At 39.0% G+C, this 20381-nt stretch overlaps 1 long non-coding RNA gene across 2 annotated transcripts in view; it reads right to left on the bottom strand.

The window, feature by feature from the left end:
- Positions 1-5530: 5530 nt before the first annotated feature.
- The window catches only part of LOC307184308, a 224182-nt gene continuing 209331 nt past the window's right edge, over positions 5531-20381 (bottom strand). For both annotated transcript variants that reach the window (XR_013827693.1, XR_013827694.1), the window contains one exon: positions 5531-5581. This is a non-coding gene — a long non-coding RNA (uncharacterized lncRNA). The remainder of the gene's footprint in view (positions 5582-20381) is intronic.

Below are 20381 nucleotides of genomic sequence, written 5' to 3'. Positions count from 1 at the left end.
TGTATATGATAGTTTTAGGAATCATGTAAACACTTAGATAACCTTTTTTAATAAGCTGATTTAAATTCTTCTGTTTGTAACATGTAAAGTGAGCCTTAGAGACAATATTTCACTTATGTTTATTTCCAGGTTTCCAATACCATGGTCCTTGGGTGATTTAATTTTTCTTCTTGGCCTATTAGCTCAGTTACCCATTTGTTCAAGGATTTGGCATTTTTTAGTATTCAGCTTTCATTACTCCTTCTGAAATCTTCTTGTGGTTGAATGTTGAATGCTTACAAAAGCTGATAGGTATTTAAATGTGAAAATGAATTCTTATAATTAGATTTACTCTTTTTTAAATCAAGTATGCAAAATACTGCTTCTTGTCCTCAATGAAATTTAGAGAATGAAGTTGAGAATATGCAAAAGTAAATTCATCTGTTTCTGCCTATTTGAAAATCTGAATCTCTCTTGAATTGTTCTTATTTGATAATATTCTTCTCATTACATGATTACTTAGTTGTAAGGGAATATTTGAATTATAAAAGTGCCAATCTGGCAGCATTAGAGAAACATATTGTAGGTGATGCTTATCTCTGGGTGGCAACTGAGGGTAAAACAATCATGGAAAAAGGAAATGCCATGAGAAAGGAAGTGGGAAAGGAAAATGATTCATGTAAGGAAGTGTAATTTGGCTTCTGATAAGTTCGTAATTGTAGAAACCTTATAATTTTTTACACACAGTACCTGCTGTGGAAGACATCATAGACACATAGTAAAATGAAAGCTTCTTTTTTTCTTTTTAAAGTTGGTAGAGGTTCAATGGAAATTTTTTTCTTAAAACATTAATTTTAAAATAAAATGAATTTGTCAGTCTCAGGAACCAGTCTCTAAGATGAAAAATAATTTTGTTTTGATTTATGCATTTAATATTTCACACTGGAAATGTAAAACTGCAGCAGTTATTTTATAGTGACCGAGATCAGGAAATATGGAGGTAATTCATTATATTTATTATTTTTCTTTATAAAACTATAAATCAATGTTATTGAAAATTAAATGTATGGTCTTCTGTGGCGCCATTTCTGAGGTATAACACTACTTTCCATAAGGCTTTCTACGATCTGACAGAAACTTGAATTATTCATAAAAGCCTTGGATTTTCCTTCAACCTAATCAAATTAATAAAACAATTTCAATTCCAAAAGCTATTAATGCTCCATGGAAGAGAGCAAAAAGCATGAATTTATCTTCAGCTTCCTTTTGAATTTTGTGTCCTTCTGGGAATCACCAAGACAAAAAAGTAGATCTCAAAAAAAGTCAGAGTACTGACTGCTATACCATTGTTACTTTGCTAGTATAACACAGTCGTGTGATAATTTTTGTTCTTCCATTGTCATTGTACTTCCAAGGAAGACTATTCTTGTAGTTCCCTGAAGGGTCTTTAGAACTCCCTTTATAATAAATAAATATAAAATAAATAAAATTATATAGAGACATTTTAGTTTTAAGGGTTAATTACCATACTACTCCTGAAATGTTTTGAAGTCTTTTGTGAAATGGAATCATAACATGGGATAAGACAAATATAGCAAGCAGCTATATAAAACAAATATAGAAAGGAACAGGGTATTATGTCACTGGGTATAGTAGATAAACAAATTCTTGTTTTAAATTTACTTATTTATTTATTTTTGCCTACATTGGGTCTTCATTGCTGTGTGCAGACTTTCTCTGGTTGCAGCGAGCAAGGACTACTCTTCATTGCGGTGCGCAGGCTTCTCATTGCAGTGGCTTCTCTTGCTGCACAACAGGGGCTCTAGGCACGCGGGCTTCAGTAATTTGCGGCACGTGGGCTCTAGAGCGCAGGCTCAGTAGTTGTGGCGCATGGGCTTAGTTGCTCCGAGGCATGTGGGATCTTCCCAGACCAGGGCTCGAACCCGTGTTCCCTGCATTGGCAGGCAGATTCTTAACCACTGCGCCCCCAGGGAAGTCCTCCTAAGAGATTTTTTTTTTAATTAAATTAAATTAATTAATTAATTTTATTTTTGGCTGCTTTGGGTCTTCGTTGCTGTGCGTGGTTTTCTCTAGTTGTGTCAAGCAGGGGCTACTCTTCGTTGCCGTGTGTGGGTTTCTCATTGCGGTGGTTTCTTTTTGTTGTGGAGCACGGACTCTAGGCGCATGGGCTTCAGTAGTTGTGGCATGCGGGATCGGTAGTTGTGGCTCACAGGCTCAGTTGCTCCAGAGCGTGTGCGATCCTCCTGCACCAGGGCTCGAACCTGTGTCCCCTGCATTGGCAGGCGTATTCTTTTTTTTTTTTTAAGGATACTACACACTTTATTTGGATTTCAGCAGTTTTCCACTAAAGTTCTTTCTTTGTTCTAAGATCCAACCCATAATCCCACATTGCATTCAGTTTTCCTGTCTGCTTAGTCTCCCCAAACCTGTGACAGTTACTCATTCTTTTTTGTCTTTCATGTATTTTATTTTATTTTATTTTATTTAACATCTTTATTGGAGTATAACTGCTCTACAGTGTTGTGTTAGTTGCTGCTGTATAACAAAGTGAATCAGCTATACATATACATATACCTCACAATTCCTCCCTCTTGCATCTCCCTCCCACCCTCCCTATCTCACCCCTTTAGGTGGACACAAAGCACTGAGGTGATCTCCTTGTGCTATGTGGCTGCTTCACACTAGCTATCTATTTTACATTTGGTAGTGTATATATGTCAATGCCACTCTCTCATTTCGTCCCAGCTTACCCTTCCCCCTCTCCGTGTCCTCAAGTCCATTCTCTACGTCTGCATCTTTATTCCTGTCCTGTCCCTAGGCCTTTCAGAACCATTTTCTTATTTTTAGATTCCATATATATGTGTTAGCATATGGTATTTGTTTTTCTCTGACTTACTTCACTCTGTATGACAGACTCTAGGTCCATCCACCTCACTACAAATAACTCAATTTCATTTCTTTTTATGGCGGAGTAATATTCCATTGTATATATGTGCCACATCTTCTTTATCCAGTCATCTGTCAATGGACACTTAGGTTGCTTCCATGACCTGGCTATTGTAAATAGTGCTGCAATGAACATTGGGGTACATGACTCTTTTTGAATATGGTTTTCTCAGGGTATATGCCCAATAGTGGGATTGCTGAGTCATACGGGAGTTCTATTTTTAGTTTTTTAAGGAACCTCCATACTGTTCTCCATAGCGGCTGTATCAATTTACATTCCCACCAACAGTGCAAGAGGGTTCCCTTTTCTCCACACCCTCTCCAGCATTTATTGTTTGTAGATTTTTTGATGATGGCCATTCTGACTAATGTGAGGTGATACCTCAGTGTAGTTTTGATTTGCATTTCTCTAATGATTAATGATGTTGAGCATCCTTTCATGTGTTTATTGTGGCAGGAGGATTCTTAACCACTGCGCCACCACGGAAGTCCCGAGAATTTTTTATGTGTATCTTCGTACAAGGGAATTTTAATAATAAAGTAAACGTCTTCAACTCCAGCGTCATCTTGTAGAAATATTGTTCAAGATGACACTTCTTGAATCAGTCCTCTTTGAAGGATGAGGATATAATATTAAACCATTACCCAGTCAAGGCATTCCTAAGGGGGCTCAGATAATAAAGTATAAGTATTCCACTTGCGGATGATCTGGCTTAATACAGGGAGAGAGTGGGCAGAATCCAGAAGGAGGAAGTACTTTCAAATCTCCTGGGCGGTCTCTCTCAAATTTCAGATGCTTTAAGCAGGCCTGTAGTAAGTGCTGGATCACAGTCAATTTCAGGATACAATTCTGAACCAGAAACCCATAGGTAGGACTGAGGTACAACTGTTCTATAATGAAAGCCCAACTTGCATTCTCACCCACTCAGAAAGCACTGCGAGCTTCAGCACAATTATGGGGAACTGCAAGGCTTGAAGATAGTGCCAATATGTTTCCCAAATCTTCCTCTTTGCCTAGCTATTGTAAGTATAGAGCATGATGAATTTGAATTAGCCAGAAAAATGTTTCTCCTACCTGTGGAAAGTCCAGTTTCAAAGCAGAACTATATTTTGATAACCCTGCCAGGAATAGTAATCTGCAAATACATACAACATATGTAAATCTGCAGAATGGTATTATTTGAAAATGTCTTTTTAAATGTTAGAGTATGCCTACCAGATGCTACCAATTTTGATGGAAATGAGACTGAGTGACCCCTTTTGATTTTTACAAACTGATGAGTCCAGTGCTTTAGGCCTTTGCTTGTTTTACTGTCGGAGAAAATTCAACTGTTTAGCCAACATAAAGAAGGATGTTTGGCATCTTGTTTGCTAAAGCAAGAGGGAATGTAGTTTATTCACTGAATGTTCTACCATACCATGTATTTGAAAAAAATAAAAGCAGTGAGGCTAGAATGCAGCACTCTTAGAGACCAATTCAAAATTAGAAAAGTGCTTGTCATGATGCCCATATGTCCACTCATACACTCATAGTCTAATGGTCATATTAAGTTTGGGCTGTTTGTCCCACACACTGAAGAAAGATGGGTGAGCTAAGAGGAGGTTCGGTTAATATATTGGAAGTTGAATAATGGTGCTAGAAATCAGTTTGTGGCTTAGAGTTTAAAGAACATGTCCAACAGATCAAGCAGTTGAAATTAAGAACACCAAGAGTATCCATTTGTAAAAGCTGGCTCTTCTGAAGGACTTTGATCTCTAATTTTCCCAAGATAAGAATGTGGTAAGAATAGACTGAAAATAGTTTGGGGGAAAAGAGTTTCATGTGAATTTAAATGGAGATTTATGCTTCTATTAATTGTCTCTCAACAGTCAAATTATAAATAACCATTTCTCCATATCTTCATTGTTTCCTCTATGCCTGAATTCAAAGCTTCTCATTGAAATCTTATATGTTTTATAAAATATATCACATATTTTTGTATATATAACACATCTTATATATCTATTGTATATTTATAAATTCTGACAAATTTTGGAAAGTGGAAGTAAGGGGAGTGTGTTAGTTCCCTAGGGCTGCCATAACAAAGTCCCATCAAATGGGTGTCTTTAAACAATAGAAACTTACTCTTTTTACAGTTCTGGAGGCTACAGTGAGAAATCAAGGTGTTGGCAGGGCCATGTTCTCTACAACGTCCCTAGCGGAAGATCCTGCCTTGCCTCTTCTAGCTTCTCGGAGCCCTAGGTGTTCCTTGGCTTGTGGTAGTGTAACTCCAATCTCTGCCTCAGTCTTCACATGGTCATTTTCCTTTAGTGTGTCTCTCCTTCTCTTCTTATAAGGACACCAGTTATATTAGATTAAGGGCCTACCCTACACCAGTATGACCTCATCTTAACCTAATTAATTACACATATGCATCCAGATAAGATCACATTCTGACGTGCTATTGGTTAGGACTTCCACATATCTTTTGGGGGGACATAATTCAACCCAAAACAAGGGAATATTTTGTTTTGTTTGTTTCTTTGGTGGGGTGGGGGGAGTGTCAGTCTTTATAGAATTAAGAATCTGTAAAGCCATACCTTTGTTTTCCCAGATTAAAAACAACAGCCAACACAGGGTTTACTTCTTGATTTCCTATGATTTGAAAAGAAGAGGTAGAAGTTAGTTGAAGAATTGGTGAGATATACTATCTTGACTTCTTCACTGTGTTGTAATAGCCTCATATTCTCACCCATCCAGTTCTGGAGTCAAGACTCAGGAATAATGATATTGCAAATCAAAGTATGTTTAAGGAAGAAGTAAATAATTTCAGCAGAGCTAGGCATCAATTTGAAGAGTGAAAATAAAATTGTAATATTAATTGATCATTAATGCTGATATCTCTCAGACAGCCCAGAGGGTACCCTTTATACTATAAAGTTACAGAGAATGATTTTAACCAGCTAGTCTCATCCAAGAGTCAAACATTTATCTCTATAAAAAGAGCCCATGGGAAACAATTTTCTGATCCAAATTTCCTTTATATGGAAGGAGATGTGAATTCATCATTCATTAGTTTGATGACCTTGGGTAAATAAGCCCATTAATCTCTGAATTTTTTCCACGTTTGTAAAACAGGAATAACAGTAACTTAACCATTAATTTAATAGGGCATTTTAATATAAAAGCTGTTTATACACTATATTGTTGTATACACAAATGTAAGAATTTATTTCTGGACAGTGTCTTGAAGTAGCCTTCAAGAGGCACTAAGGCACAGCAACTCATGAGCAGTGGTTCTGAGTAAGACTGATTCGGATGGAATCTCAGCTCCACCATCTACTAAGGTGTGATCTTGATCTCTGTGCCTCTGTTTATTATCTGTAAAATGAGGATAACAGTATTCACTTTCTAGGTTGTTAAGAGGATTATACAAGTTAATAAATGTGAAGCAACTAGGATAGTGCCTGGTACATAGCAAACACTCAATAAATGTAAACTGAAGATGATGATTACCATAAACTCTGGCATTCAGGTCTCCCTAGTGAGTGCTTAGAACATACGCTTTTTAGAAGACAATGAAATTGGTTCCAGAAACACAGGCTGGTAGTCAACCCAACTGAAAACAGCTTAAGCAAGGGGAAATGACTGAATTTAGTGCCCAAATAATGTCAGTGGTTTCTCTCTACCCCCTAATTTTGCCTCTTCTCTGCTGCCTCCTTTCTCAGTTCTGGCAGTGGTCAAAGAGCTGCACTGATTTCACAGTCTTCTTCATTTTAGAATAAATCCAGCAGAAAACAAGTGAGCTCTATCAGGCAGCTCCCACAACAAATCTGAACTTCACTGATTTAGCAGTTTTGGTCACATCCCACCCCTGAACCAACCCCTATGCCTGGGGATGGATGATGTGCTAATTGCCTTAAAGTGGTTTAAAGACTGAGACTGAAGGAAGGGTAGAAGCTGAGATGATATTTAGGGTTGTTGAAGAAGGGAGGCTGGATGTTGGCAAAACAAGTACCAAATACCCATTGAAGCCAATGCATCTTGGACAATTGCCTAAAATACCCTTGACATAATTAATGTGTTGAACTAACTACAAGAAAATTGTACAGTATGGAAGCATAGATCTTATTATGGGCAAGTACTAGGAGATGATGTGCTTTGAGTTACTATAAATATAACTCTGTTAATTTCAGGCATATAGGCTAGTGATTTCCTTATGCTTGTTTGGATGAGGTAATGATTGAGGATATGACCCACCTTTATTATTTTTCATTGCAAAATATGGATTCTAGCTAGTCACAGAATTGAAAGGCTAATTTAGATGAACCTCTATGAATGCTACTTGTCTAAAAAGCAACTAACGTTTGTTAATGTTCTTTTCATTTAAATATGATAGATTGAAATGTTTAAAATCAATTTTTCAAATGGCTTAGACATTAAAATTGGCTATGATCTTTTAACATGCTTTCATTCTTAAATTTGTGTTACACTGTTAATGTAATAGGAAACGGATATTTAAATTGAATTAAAAACTGGGCTTGACAGCTAAAGAGGAATAATTATAATTTAAATAAAAACAAAAACCGTAGACATGTATATTTGTGACTACAATTTTATAGAAACACTTTCATGACTATGGACTTTATAAACTATAATTTAAAAAAGCGACTACATTTACATAAAATATCATGAATGAAAAGAAAGAGCATATGGTACCAATTTTTCTACACTATTCCAGAAAAAAAAAGGGTTTTATTATATTACTATTCTTTAGAGAAAAAATAGTCTTAATGTAAAAGTATTAGCTAGCCAGAAAAATGTTACAAAAACCTTAAAATTAGGCTAATGTAAATGGTATTCCCAGTTCTTCCCTGCAAAAGAAAACTATCAGCAACATACTGGAAGCAAAAAAGTCTTTGAAGAAATCACAGAGCTAGACATTACATTGATGTACAGTGTACTTCCAGCAAAAAATAGGTCCCTAAACACCATGAGAATTATCTATTAATAAACAATTTACTTTGTATCTCATGGATCTAAATGTTTCATTATATATTGATATGTTTATTTATATGAATTATAAAGTAATCACTTAAAGGCACTTGAAAAGTTATATGGTTTAAAGATTTTAAAGATGGAGAGATGTTTTGAACTTTTATCAGAAATTCTGTAACTGATTATTTCAAATTGGGGTGTGAGTATTTATAAAAACTCCTTGAGAGGAAGAAATGTGCTTCTGAAAAGCTATCCAAGGTAGATGCTGTGTTGGTTGTCGTTTAAGAATAATAACTGTAAGTATGTCTGCCACAATACCTTTATTACTAAATTGTGGCTAACCAACTAATATTCACTGGCAAACTATTCTCTGTTGTACTATGACTTGGTGTCTGTATGAGGACAACAGTCTGGTTCAAGGCTGACCAGACTGAGGTGGGTGGTGTTTTCCTGACAGAGCTGGTTTGATGCAGCTAGCTATTCCAGCAAAAATGTGTTATGGGAATCAGTCTGTTCTCTCACAGTGAGGGAAAACTTCCAGCCAATACATTTGATTGTTCTTGTGTAAACAGCCCAAGTATTTGAAGGAAAGAGTTGACACAACTTTATGTGAAACCAGCTCCTGCATGTTTCTGCTGGACACACCCGGCTCAGCATGCTCTTTGTTAAATTATCCAGGAGACAGGGTAATGTAGACAATAATATCAGCATGGCCATAAGAATTGTTAAAATATTGAATTACATCTGTATTAGCTGGTAAATAGCCACTGTCTTGAGTAGCCTCCCTTACCAACAATCCCTGCATCTTCCCCTAGACCCTGGACCCCTAAGACCTCTCCACAATTCAGCAACGCAAGGTACAATTCCTGGCAGAGCAGAGGCCCTCTGTCCCAGTGCTACAGGCAGCATCTACTCCAATTGGCCAGTGCCTGTGTGCTTCTGGTTTTTGAATCAATATATTGAGTATCACCCTGAAAAAGAGCTAGTGAAGATCACTTCAGCATATCAGTTGAAGACCAAAATCTCAGGACAATGACACTGATCAAAACAGAGGAAAGGGACTGTGGCATGGAACCAGGGGGCTTTTAGATCCCCATGCTTCTTTAAGGACGGTCTTGGTATTAAATGTGATGTAGTCTGTCCTTCTTCATTCTTCCTGCCTCCACTTTTGGAACTGGTTCTGTTTATAATTCTTCTTAGGGCTTACAGCAATTGTTCTAAAGCTCCGTGGTGGAGCGTTTCGGCTAATGAGCATATGCCGGAAATGTGTGGGTAGGATGATAACAACCCACTCACTTTTAAGCTTATTTTAGAAGATGCAAACATTAGAAAATGAAAATTAGTTAATGAGCAAATTAAGACAAATGCCAAATATCATATATTAGAGATGTCTGTATTTCCTTTACCTTTTAATTTTTGTTTTAAAAACCTAAATTATATTGTACCTCTATTGGTTTAAAACCCTCCAGTGGCTTCTCATTGCTCTGAGAACAAAATCCTCACCCCTTATTATGACCTGCAATGTTCTCCATGATCTGGCTAAGGCCTCTCTCTCTTATCTCATCTCTCACTGTTCTCCCCATCCTCACTCTTCATCTCACACACTCCCTTCCAAAGACGTGCTGAGCTGATTCCTCATCTCAGAGCCTTTGCACTAGTTGCTCCCTCTGTTCCCACACTTCTGTGTGATCCTATCTATCATTCAGTTCTCATCTCCTTAGAGAGCCGTTTCCTGATTGTCCTTTATGATACTGCTCTCCTTTGGTTTATCCATACCCCTAATGACTATTTGAAAATTATTTCAAATAGTGATTAGAGGTCATAGTCTGTTTCCCTCCTCCAGAATGTGAGTTAATGTGAGGACAGGGACTTCTGTTTTGTTCACCACTGTAGCCCAGTATCTAAAAGAATGAGCAGCAGTGTAGCATAGAGGAAGCAATATAGAGCAGTGGTTAATATCCAGGCTCTGGAGCTAGAAAACATGCGTTAGAAACTCAGTCCTACCACCGAATTGCTGCGTGACTTTAGGACGCAACATCACCCATGTTGTAGGGTTCTTGTGAAAATTAAATGAGCTAAAATATTAAAAAAATTCATTTAGAACAAAATCTGGCACACGAGGAACACTATATGCATATTTGACATTATTTTTTATTGTTTTCGTTAGAATATAAGCTCCATGAGGGCAGTATTTTGCTGTTTTGGTTGTTGACCAGTCCTCAGCACCTAAGACAATATTTGGCTCATTGCTGGCACTCAAAAACTAATGTTGAGAACATAGTTAAAAGTATCAGTTTTAAAAATATATATATTAACTGTAGGAATTAGAGAGTAAACTTTTCTAATTTACTTTATCAACCCCTGCCACACACACACACACACGCACACACACACACTTTAAAGCACACAATGCCATGGCTACATACTGGGTTTACTTAGGCCTGGAATTTCCAGTTCTGGTCACTATAGTCTATGTAAATTGCTCCGATTTGTTAATTGATGATAATACTCTTTCTTTCTAAGCCTGGCTGGACTTCAGAAATCCTTCTCAAACCAGTGTTGCATGATGATGACGCTAATCAGAGTAGGCATGCAAGGTAAAGCTCATTTACTATCCTAAGGTCTAGGGAACGTGTTGGTTGTAGGGCTGATATACGTGGAGTTGGTTGCTATTCTACAGTCATCTGAAAAACTTATCTGTCCTTGCATCCTATATAGAAGTGAGAGGGAGAGAAACAAGGAATGCTGTTTCTGATTTCTTCCCATGACACCATGGGACTTTGTTTTACCTTTTAGGGGGGTGGTTTATGCTCACATCACAGATAAGAGGACTATGAGAAATTATTAAATCTCACTGCTTTAATTAAATCACCTAATAGCAGCAGAAGAGGTGCAAACTTTAATTCACTCTACACTCTTTACGTGTTAACACTGCCTAAATATGAAAATTAAGTACTACTGGTTTCTCTCAAGTTTTAAAAAATAAAATAGAAAAAAAATGTTGTATATGTGGAAAATCTCAGAGACACTGATAAGGTTATCAAAAACATTCATAGGAGAAAGCTACTATTATTTGAAAAACCTTAATTTTCTTTACAGTTTAGTGAGATTTTATATGTATTGTTGAAGTTGCATTCACATTTATTTTTTTGCTTTCTGACCCAGGTATTATCTAAATTGGTTAGCTGGAGCTTGGCAATAATGAGCTCACAGTCAGGGGTTCAGTTCTCTGTCCCTCTGTCAGAGTCAGTCAGAGAAAGACAGAGCAGGCTGTCCTGCAATCACTGATCCTACTGTAATTCTGTTATCTGTCCCACATGCACATGGCCAGGTGTTTCCAAGGTAGGGGCTTCATTCTTGCATTCAATTCAACATTTATTAAACTCTAATTACTATTATTCCCTCAACTCTAAGACTCCGCTGATGATAAGATGCACCATCACTTTAATATTAGGAGTAAAAGAAACGTTATTGCATTAAATAAACCCATGGATTACAATACGTATAGAAACGTAAAATGTGAGAAAATATATTTGTCTTAGAATTTGGAAAACACGGTTTCGAGTTTAATTCCTCACAAGGAAATTACACATAAGTTTGTACTTTTGATGGAGACACCTTTAACTTAATACATATTTTATTAGATATAAAGCTCATTCTCTGTATGAGACTAAACTCCTTGCCCTATATACTGAGATAGTATTCATTCATTTATACATCTATTTATATTATTTTAAATATATAATATATTGTATTTATATATAATGATACATTTTATAAATATAGAGTTATATATAAATAGCTGACCCTAGAACAACATGGGTTTGAACTGCATGGGTTCTCTTATAGGCAGATTTTTTTTCACTAAATACATACTACAGTACTTCACGATCCACGGTTGGTTGGAACCAGGGATATGGAGGAACTGAGGGTATGGAGGGCTGTCTGTCAAGTTATATGTGGATTTTTGACTGTCCAGAGAGTTGGCACCTCTAGTCCCCTGCATTTTTTCAATGGTCCACTGTATATTATATATTCATGCATATAAATATATGCATAAATATAAATAAACATAAAATGTATTTACGTTATTATATATACATTTCCCTGGTGGCACAGTGGTTAAGAATCCGCCTGCCATTGCAGGGGACATGGGTTCGAGCCCTGGTCCGGGAAGATGCCGCAGAGTAACTAAGCCCGTGCACCACAACTACTGAGTCTGCGCTCTAGAGCCTGCGAGCCACAACTACTGAGCCCACATGCCCCAACTACAGAAGCCCGTGTGCCTAGAGCCCGTGCTCTGCAACAAGAGGAGCCACCGCAATGAGAAGCCCGCGCACCGCAAGGAAGAGTAGCCCCGGCTCGCCGCAACTAGAGAAAGCCCACGTGCAGCAATGAAGACCCAACGTAGCCAAAAATAAATAAATAAATTTATTAAAAAATATCTATCGATATATATATAGATATATATTTAATATATCTATGTGTGTATATATATATATATATATAGAGAGAGAGAGAGAGAGAGAGAGAGAGAGAGAGAGGGAGAGAGAGATTATAAAATATATATATATCTCCTATTTTCATGTACCAGTAAGGGAGAAACATTAAATATAAAATGAAAATATATGACAGTGATAAGACTACAAAACAGAAACAAGGTAGTCTGTTAACAAGTGCCTAGCAAGACAAGTAATCTACTTTGGAGTTGGTTCAGGGAAACCCCTGAGAAGGTGACAGTTGAGCTAAGACCCTGATGAAGAGACATAGCAAACAGGACGCCGTGGAGCAGAATGTCCCAGGCAGAGGGAACAGAGCAAGAGTTCCAAGGCAGATAGGAAACTGGCATATTTGAACAACAACTACAGTAACAACTAAAGTCAAAGAGTATGGAGCTAGAGAGTGAGGAGATAATATGATATGAGCTCAGGTGGTAGGACAGAGGATAGAGATGGCAGGGTGGCTTGTAGGCTATGGTAAGGAGTTTTTAATTTTATTCTATAATCAACGGGGAGTATCAGAGAGCTGAACAGAATCATAATGTCTTTTGCTTTGCATTAAAAAAAAGTTTTTTGGATAGTTATGTGTGTCCTGAAGGGGGCAGGAATGGAGGTAGAAAGAGCAGTTTGGGGGTCATAACAGGATAGAAACGATGGTAGCTTGGCCAGGGTGAGAGTGCTGATGATAGGATAGATTCAGGATGTTTTAGAGATAGAGGTAACAGAACTTGCTGATGAGCTGTTTTTTGAGTGGGGAAAAGAGGAATAAAACAGAATTTTGACTTGAACAACAAGGCGGGTGGTGAGATTGGAAAAGAATAGCTTTTTTTGTCAGAGGGGAGAAGTCACGACTTCTGCTTTGACCAGCCTATGACACATTTTGAGGATAGTTTTGAGGAACACCTTTGACACATTTAAGTAGAAATCCCAATGGTCCTAGAAGCAACATAAAACAAACTGATAACATGAAAATTTTAATGTTTTATGTTGCTTTGGAAAATGTGAGATATTTTAAATGAAGAAACTAAAGTTACTGAGACTAAGAATTCTCTAGCAAGTTAATTCTGGAAAACCACCATTCTGGTTTCTGAATTCTTGACTTTAATAAGAGTCCAAAAAGGAATATTGTTCTTTATTGATAGGGCACTATGAGGTAAGATACATTTTAAAGATGAAATGTTAATAACACAGTAGTAGGAGATATTATATAAACTCTTATTACTGTTATTCTTTCAACTCTAAGACACCACTGATAAGGTGTGCCATTACTTTAATATTAGGAGTAAAAGAAACTTTATTGCATTAAATAAATCCATGTAATAAAGGATTTATTTCTGTAATGATGGCATTTGAGCTACTGCCTGTAGACCAATGGGTATTCCAAGCACTGAGTCCAAGAGAGTGAAAAAATTATGGACCAAAACTTAACAAATTGTTTTCTGGTAAATATCTGCAAGAGTACATGATGTGCAGTAAGTTTTTCTAAAATATACTATTTTGTGATCCAGACAGAATATACCACATTCCTTGGAGTTCTTACAGGTGTATCATGTTTTGTTAACGTATAAATAGCTTTAGACTTACTTAGGAATAATGAACCATAAGGCTTAGTAACATGGTCTTGTTTATAATACCAAAAATATGAGGTATTCAACCTTAATGCAGCTGAGGACACCAGAGCTTTTATATAGTTTTGTAAATGTACAGAAGGCTTTCTAGTAGATTGAATGGCGCCAGAAAAAACAAAAAAACAAAGAAACAGAAAGCCAATTGCTATAATTTGGGTTCAATGGGAAGCCAACTGCCATGGAGATTTGTGTGCAGCTGGTCTATTGGGAGAGGTCTTGGGAAAGACACTTCTAATGGGAAGAGGGACGTGGGGTTGTGTAGAGAGAGATGTTGAATGGCAAGGCAGTTGCAACAGAGCCCTCAGCCAATTCACACGGAGCTCTCAGCTGGGATGGCTCTTTTGAGATGACTTGGACTAAGGTAAGGGGTTCCAGCTTTTGTAACTCTCATTGACTAGTGATTTGATGTGGGGTAACCCACATTGACGGCAATCCCTGAGGAGGGACTCAACAGTGGGCTGTCAGCAGACAACACAACCAGCAGTTGGGAATGAGTGTCTCAGTCCCAAAAGGGGGTGCTAGAGCCCACCACATGCGCTACTCAGACCCGCTTGCCTAGTACTCCCTATCTGGGAATGACTCCTTTGGAATTCAAATTGATTTCTTTTCCTGGCGAAACTTACTACAGTAAGGTTTGTAAGATGAACTATAGCGCCCCACCACAGCCTTTGGTCTCAGGACTGCAACAAATATCATCTCCTTCCTTTACTACCCCTTCTAGATTCCTCTCCACTTCAGTCTGCACCTGTTTGTCTAGGTGGTTCACCTAGACCTTAACTCTGACCCAGACTTTAACTCTGAGCGGTCACCATGTCCTTCTCAGGTCATAGCTGGTGTACTTGTCCATTTATTTTCAAATAAATGACTCCTTGGGGAAAGTGTTTCCTTATCTGCCGGTCACTTGACTCAAGGAGCCCAAAGTGACTGGGAAGTAGCTTAAAATATGGTGAGAAGCTTTCTCTCTCCCATCATGAAAGCATTCTACTTAATCATTGCCAGGCAAGATGAACTGCTGCCACCAACAGAGACCAGCACTGAACTGCTGATACGGCACTCTCTCTTGAGGACAGAGGGGAGAGATACGGCACTTCTCCCTTCTCTTGAAACATTCTTTGGTGGCAAGTCTGTTACATTGGACTTTTCTTCTACCCCGGAATCAACTCTATTTTACTACCTGTTCCAGGAGGGAGGAGGTCCAATGTCATTGATGGCCACCATGTGATGTTTTAACTTTCCAAGGGCTGATGCCATAGTTGGGGCTTGGTTTTAGTCTTTGTTGCCAGCAGATTGTCCATTCAGGAGCAGAGTAACTAGATAACCCTTAGTGAGTGGGAAGTCTATGCTGTTTGGACCAGCATATCCTCCATCCCTGCCAATGAAGCTACTCTGTTCATGCAAATATTGTTTCAGCATTGGGATGGCTGATGACGTAGGCTGTATGATGTCCCCTGCCCAAGTCATCTTGTCTACTTTGTTGATTAGTGCCTGCTCTGGGGTGCCTGATCTCTGGTAGGCACTAACACATGATACAAAGATCTTCAGACTTTGTGCCCATTCCTGTAACTACACACCTCTTTGCCTATTGTCCCTGATCTTTCAACCTTTCTCCTTCCAGACTCCTGACCAATCATCCACGCCATTTGCCACTTTGGGTGATTTACTTGCCTCAGGCCACTACTTTTTCCACACAAAGTGGATGACCAGTAGCACCACCTGAAGCTCCATTGAGAGGATCTCCTCACTGATGTCTTTTAGGTCCACCTTGTAAGTGCAATGGCAGACCATTTCTGGTTTGCATCTGCATGCTAAGCTAAACGATCCACGACTTTCTCCTCCAGCAGCTGGTCATAAAGGGACACCCCACTGTCACGCAGTCATAGGTGTGAGATGAGGAGGAGACACTGGTGGAATAGTGATGGATGACCTCTAAGGAGGTATAGAAAGTAGGGTTGGGCAGAGAGAGATGTTAAACTATGATTCAGTTGCAAGACAGACTTCAGCAGACCGCACAGGGAGCTAGAAAGCTAGTATGGCTCTTTAGATCCATACTGAATCTCAAACCAAAGCCAGAGGCTGGGACTTCATACTCCTGCCTGAACCAGGCATTGGATGTGTAGCTGGAGGAGCAAGTGCCTAAGTCTTGAAGTAGGGGACCTTGGTGGCACACCAAAGATCCATTACACCAAGCCCAAACCATGCAAATTTTGCCTGGATAATTTATAGTATCTGAAGGAATAAGACAGAAAAAAAAGTACTGGACTGACTGAAGCCAAAATAATACACAAGTAGCACTTTGAATTTGGGGGACTATTGGCATTCCAATAATCTCAATAATTGTGCATCATACAGGTAAATGTTGAGAGTTGAAAGGCAGGAATTAAGGAGCAGAGTATTGGGATGGAAATGAGATGTGTTATCACATCACTGTCAATCTGAAGCCTGATCCGCCTCTCCTCATTCTTGAACTCAGTGAAAAGCACTGACAGAGGCACCCCCATATATGCAGTCACAAAAGACGACAACCTGGCTATCACCTTTGACTCTTTTCTTGCCTCCACATTAGATTCAATCACCACATCCTGTGGATAGGCACTCTGTGATTTCCCTTGAACTCACCCACTCCTCTTTATACAGATTGCCTCAGTCAGGCTCATAATTACTTTTACGTGGCTCAGAAAAACAGTTGGTTTGTTTTCCTGCCTTCAACATCACAGTTTCCTTGGGCTCTTATACACTGCACTATACTGTAGCCAGAATGATTTTTCTAGAAGGCAAATCTGATGATGTTATATTTAAAATGCACAGATGGCTACTTATTGCTCTCTTCATAAATTCCAGTTCCCTAAATGGAATACAAACCTCTTCCTGACCTTGTCTCTGTCTGCCCCATTGTACACTCGCTCATCACTCTTGCCTCATTCCCTTTTGTTTTAGGCTTATAAGCTTGGGGTTTCACTCACACTTACTGTTCCCTGCACCTTCTGGGCTTTACTTTGGCTGTTGCCTTTGTCCAGAACTCTTATGTGGAAGATAGAAGAATTGTTCCCTAAAGACATCCACATTCTAGTCCCTGCAACCTGTGAATGTTACCTTAAATGGCCAAAGGGATTTTGCAGGTGTGATTAAGTCTCTTGAGATGGGAACATTAGCCTGGATTACCCAGACGGCCCAATGTAATCACAAGGGTCCTTATAGGAAGGAGGGTCAGAATCAGAGAAGGTGATGTGATGAAGGAAGCAGAGGTCAGGGTGAAGTCATTGCTAGAAGGGGCCCGTGGACCAAGGAATCCTGCAGCCCCTAGAAGCAACAAACAGATTTTCTCTTAGAGCCTCCAGAAGGAACATAGCTCTGCAGACACCTTGATTTTAGCCTAGTAAGACCCATCCATTTCAGATTTCTGACCTCCAGAATTGTAAAAGAATACATTTTTTATTATTTTTAAGCCACTAAATTTGTTGTAATTTTATACAACAGCAATAGGAAACTAATACACCGCCCCTGTGGTTAAAGTCTTTTAATTGTTGAAGATTCAGCTGAAGCAACAATTCTGTGTCCAGATTCTCCTCTATGTCCCTACACCTAATGCAGGATTCCTTCTATTTTTATGGTTATCTATTTGTTCTCCCCGCTTTTTTCTTTTAAACCTCTTACACCTGCTTAGAGCTGTTAACTGTGTCTCATGTTCCTTCAGTCCCAGGTAGCAAAATGCCTGGCACATAGGCTCCACAAAGTTGTAACATCTCTTTTGCCACTGTCATCTCACCCTGAGGTTTCCCTCTACAATTCAAAGCCACCACTGATGCAATCAGTGGTGTAGGCACCACTGGGATAGGCAATCTTGTTTTCTGTTTTGAGGACTTATGCTTGTTTGGAGTTTGGGCAAAAAGAGAGGGTAGTAGTTCTTACAAGTCAGCTCAGACGATCTTGCAGAGTCCCAGGCACAGTGAGGGGTCCTCCTGTAGCAGATTCATGGAGACGGGCAGGCAGCCTTTGATTTGAGGTCCTCACTCCACAGCATCACAAAGAATATCCAATGTGGGTCTTCACCCCAGCCTTTCTGCTGTGCTCCCAGAATCCTGAGAGGCGGCTTTCGGCTTTCCACAGGGCCCCTGGCACTGGCCAAAGCCACTCTCTGCAGTGCACTGTGACCCCCTCCTTTCTGAAGCCTCTAGGCCTGTCCTGCCTCAGCCTTTTCTTTTACGTTTTCTATTCTTACGGGCTGAACTTGATTATTTGCTTCCCTCAGGCGCACTCTTTTTGATTCTCTAGACACTGTTTTAGAAATTAAAAACAAATATCCAAAATTGACTTCTCCTCAAGGCTATGTGCTTGCCTCTGGCTGACTGGGGGGAAAGTCACAGGAGTTCAGAAGAAAAACACAAATATTAACAAAAATTTATCTTGCTGCATGCTAGTCCCATTATAAATTAATATTGGTGAAATGAATGAATAGTGAATGAGAGGAAATGGAAGAGAATATCAAGATTTTGGTGGGGGAACTATCTTTCAACTCTAGGCTTTCTTTTGTGTTTTACTTGGTGGTCTTTATGTCACTGGCTGATCATCTCCTCAGTGTCCCAGTCTGTCTCTGGGGAAGCAAGGGGAAAAAATTCATCTCTTCAGCCACGTTTGTCTCATTTGTAGAAGGTGGAATATCCAAGGTCATTGCCAAACTTCTGCTAATGGTTTTTAGTGAGTGATGGCAGAAGTTTTCAAAGGATTTCTCATCATTACACTGGCGGGAAGAGGGTGACTATAAAACTACGCTTCACTCTTTGGTGAAGTCTTCACCCTGGGAGGGGGGTGGTCTTTTCATCCTACTGCTCAGGAAGGGCACTTGCATGCCGATGGTGGCCTAGCTTTGTTCCCACAGTGAATTTCTCTTATTCTCTTTAAAGACGTTACGATCAGATGTAGAGTGGCCCCCTCACATCCTCCCCCTTCCCTTCCTGTGCTGCCCAGAAGCCTGGTTTTTAAAAACAAGCTCAGGTATTTCACCAAGCGATGTATCCCTGGTGGGAAAAAGTCACAGCTTGATTGATAAAAATCTTGGTATAACATCCATAATTGGAGTTTTCCCATAACTCGGTGCCAGGTTGCCTTACCATTTTCTCTAGGGACTATATATCAAATGCTATTTTTCATGCTCCTGTTTGCTGATAAGGGCTTGAAAAACAACACTAATTTGACCTGATATTAGATTTCTGGAGATGAAAGCACTGGTACAGATTGCTAAATGTCCTCAAATACACTGACCATCCATACCAATATTTTAAAAGAAACGTATGACTCAGGGGAAAAAAAAATCTTTAGGTTTGGGTGTGTGTTTTCATTCCTTACCTTCAGCATGTATTTTTATCCATTGCAAACAATTTTCAATCAATAATTAAAATCGGTAAACAGACCTACAGGGGAAAAAATCCTTCGTTCGAGTTTAATAGATTATCTCTCCAAGTCACTCCCTGCCACAGCAAGTTACTGAGGGAGTGTGTGCCAGTAAATAGGAAGGAATGAGGTTGATTATAAAGTAAAACAACACAAAACCTGACATCTTGTTGTGAGTTTAAAAATAAAGCAAAACGACTATTAGCACCCCACGTTGATTTCTGTCAAACTATCTTTATCTGTGCAGTAAGGACAAAGAAATAACGCAGGGCTTCTCGTCAGAGTAACTTTGGGCTTTATGGGAATTCGTGATTTTTTTACCCTCAAACTTCTGTCTCTTTTGTTTTCTTAGGATGTTTCTCCTCCTGTGGAGACTCATGAGACACCTATTAGTCAGACTGGAGCCTCCAGATATCTGAGTTGCCGCAGGAGGAGAAATGCGATGTCTTTCGGCTTTCCTTTCGTGTAGATTTGTTGCATGTTTACCAAGGTGAAAGGATTATTGCCCTGGAGATCATTTGCTTTCATAAGCTTTAAACTAGAGCAGAAAAGTTTCATGACTTGATTCTCTTCCCACAGCTCTTTCTCTCAGCAAGGCATAGAGGAGTAAGCTGAGACCTACAGATTGCCAGCAGACTTTTCCAACAAAATTGCCCTGTCTCAGTCAGTTAAACTGGGTGGGAAGGGAGAGCCTCTGCCAGTTTTCTCCCATCTCTTCCACCACGTGGAGAGACACCCGAAGCATTCCACAGGGCTTTATAATCAAGATGAAATACTCCAGATTTCTAAGTCTCAATAATACCCAAACCCCAGACCATATGTATGGGTAATTCACATACTTTCTAACCTTTGCGTTTTGCATACAACCTACCTGTCAAACACTGATTTTTCTGGTGTTTCACACAGAATAAAAAATTAAGAAGAAAACTGAAGCTAGGCACTATT

The sequence above is a fragment of the Stenella coeruleoalba genome, assembly GCF_951394435.1.
Source record: "Stenella coeruleoalba genome assembly, chromosome: 3".
NCBI lineage: Eukaryota > Metazoa > Chordata > Mammalia > Artiodactyla > Delphinidae > Stenella > Stenella coeruleoalba.
This window is presented reverse-complemented; position numbering and strand designations above follow the sequence as displayed.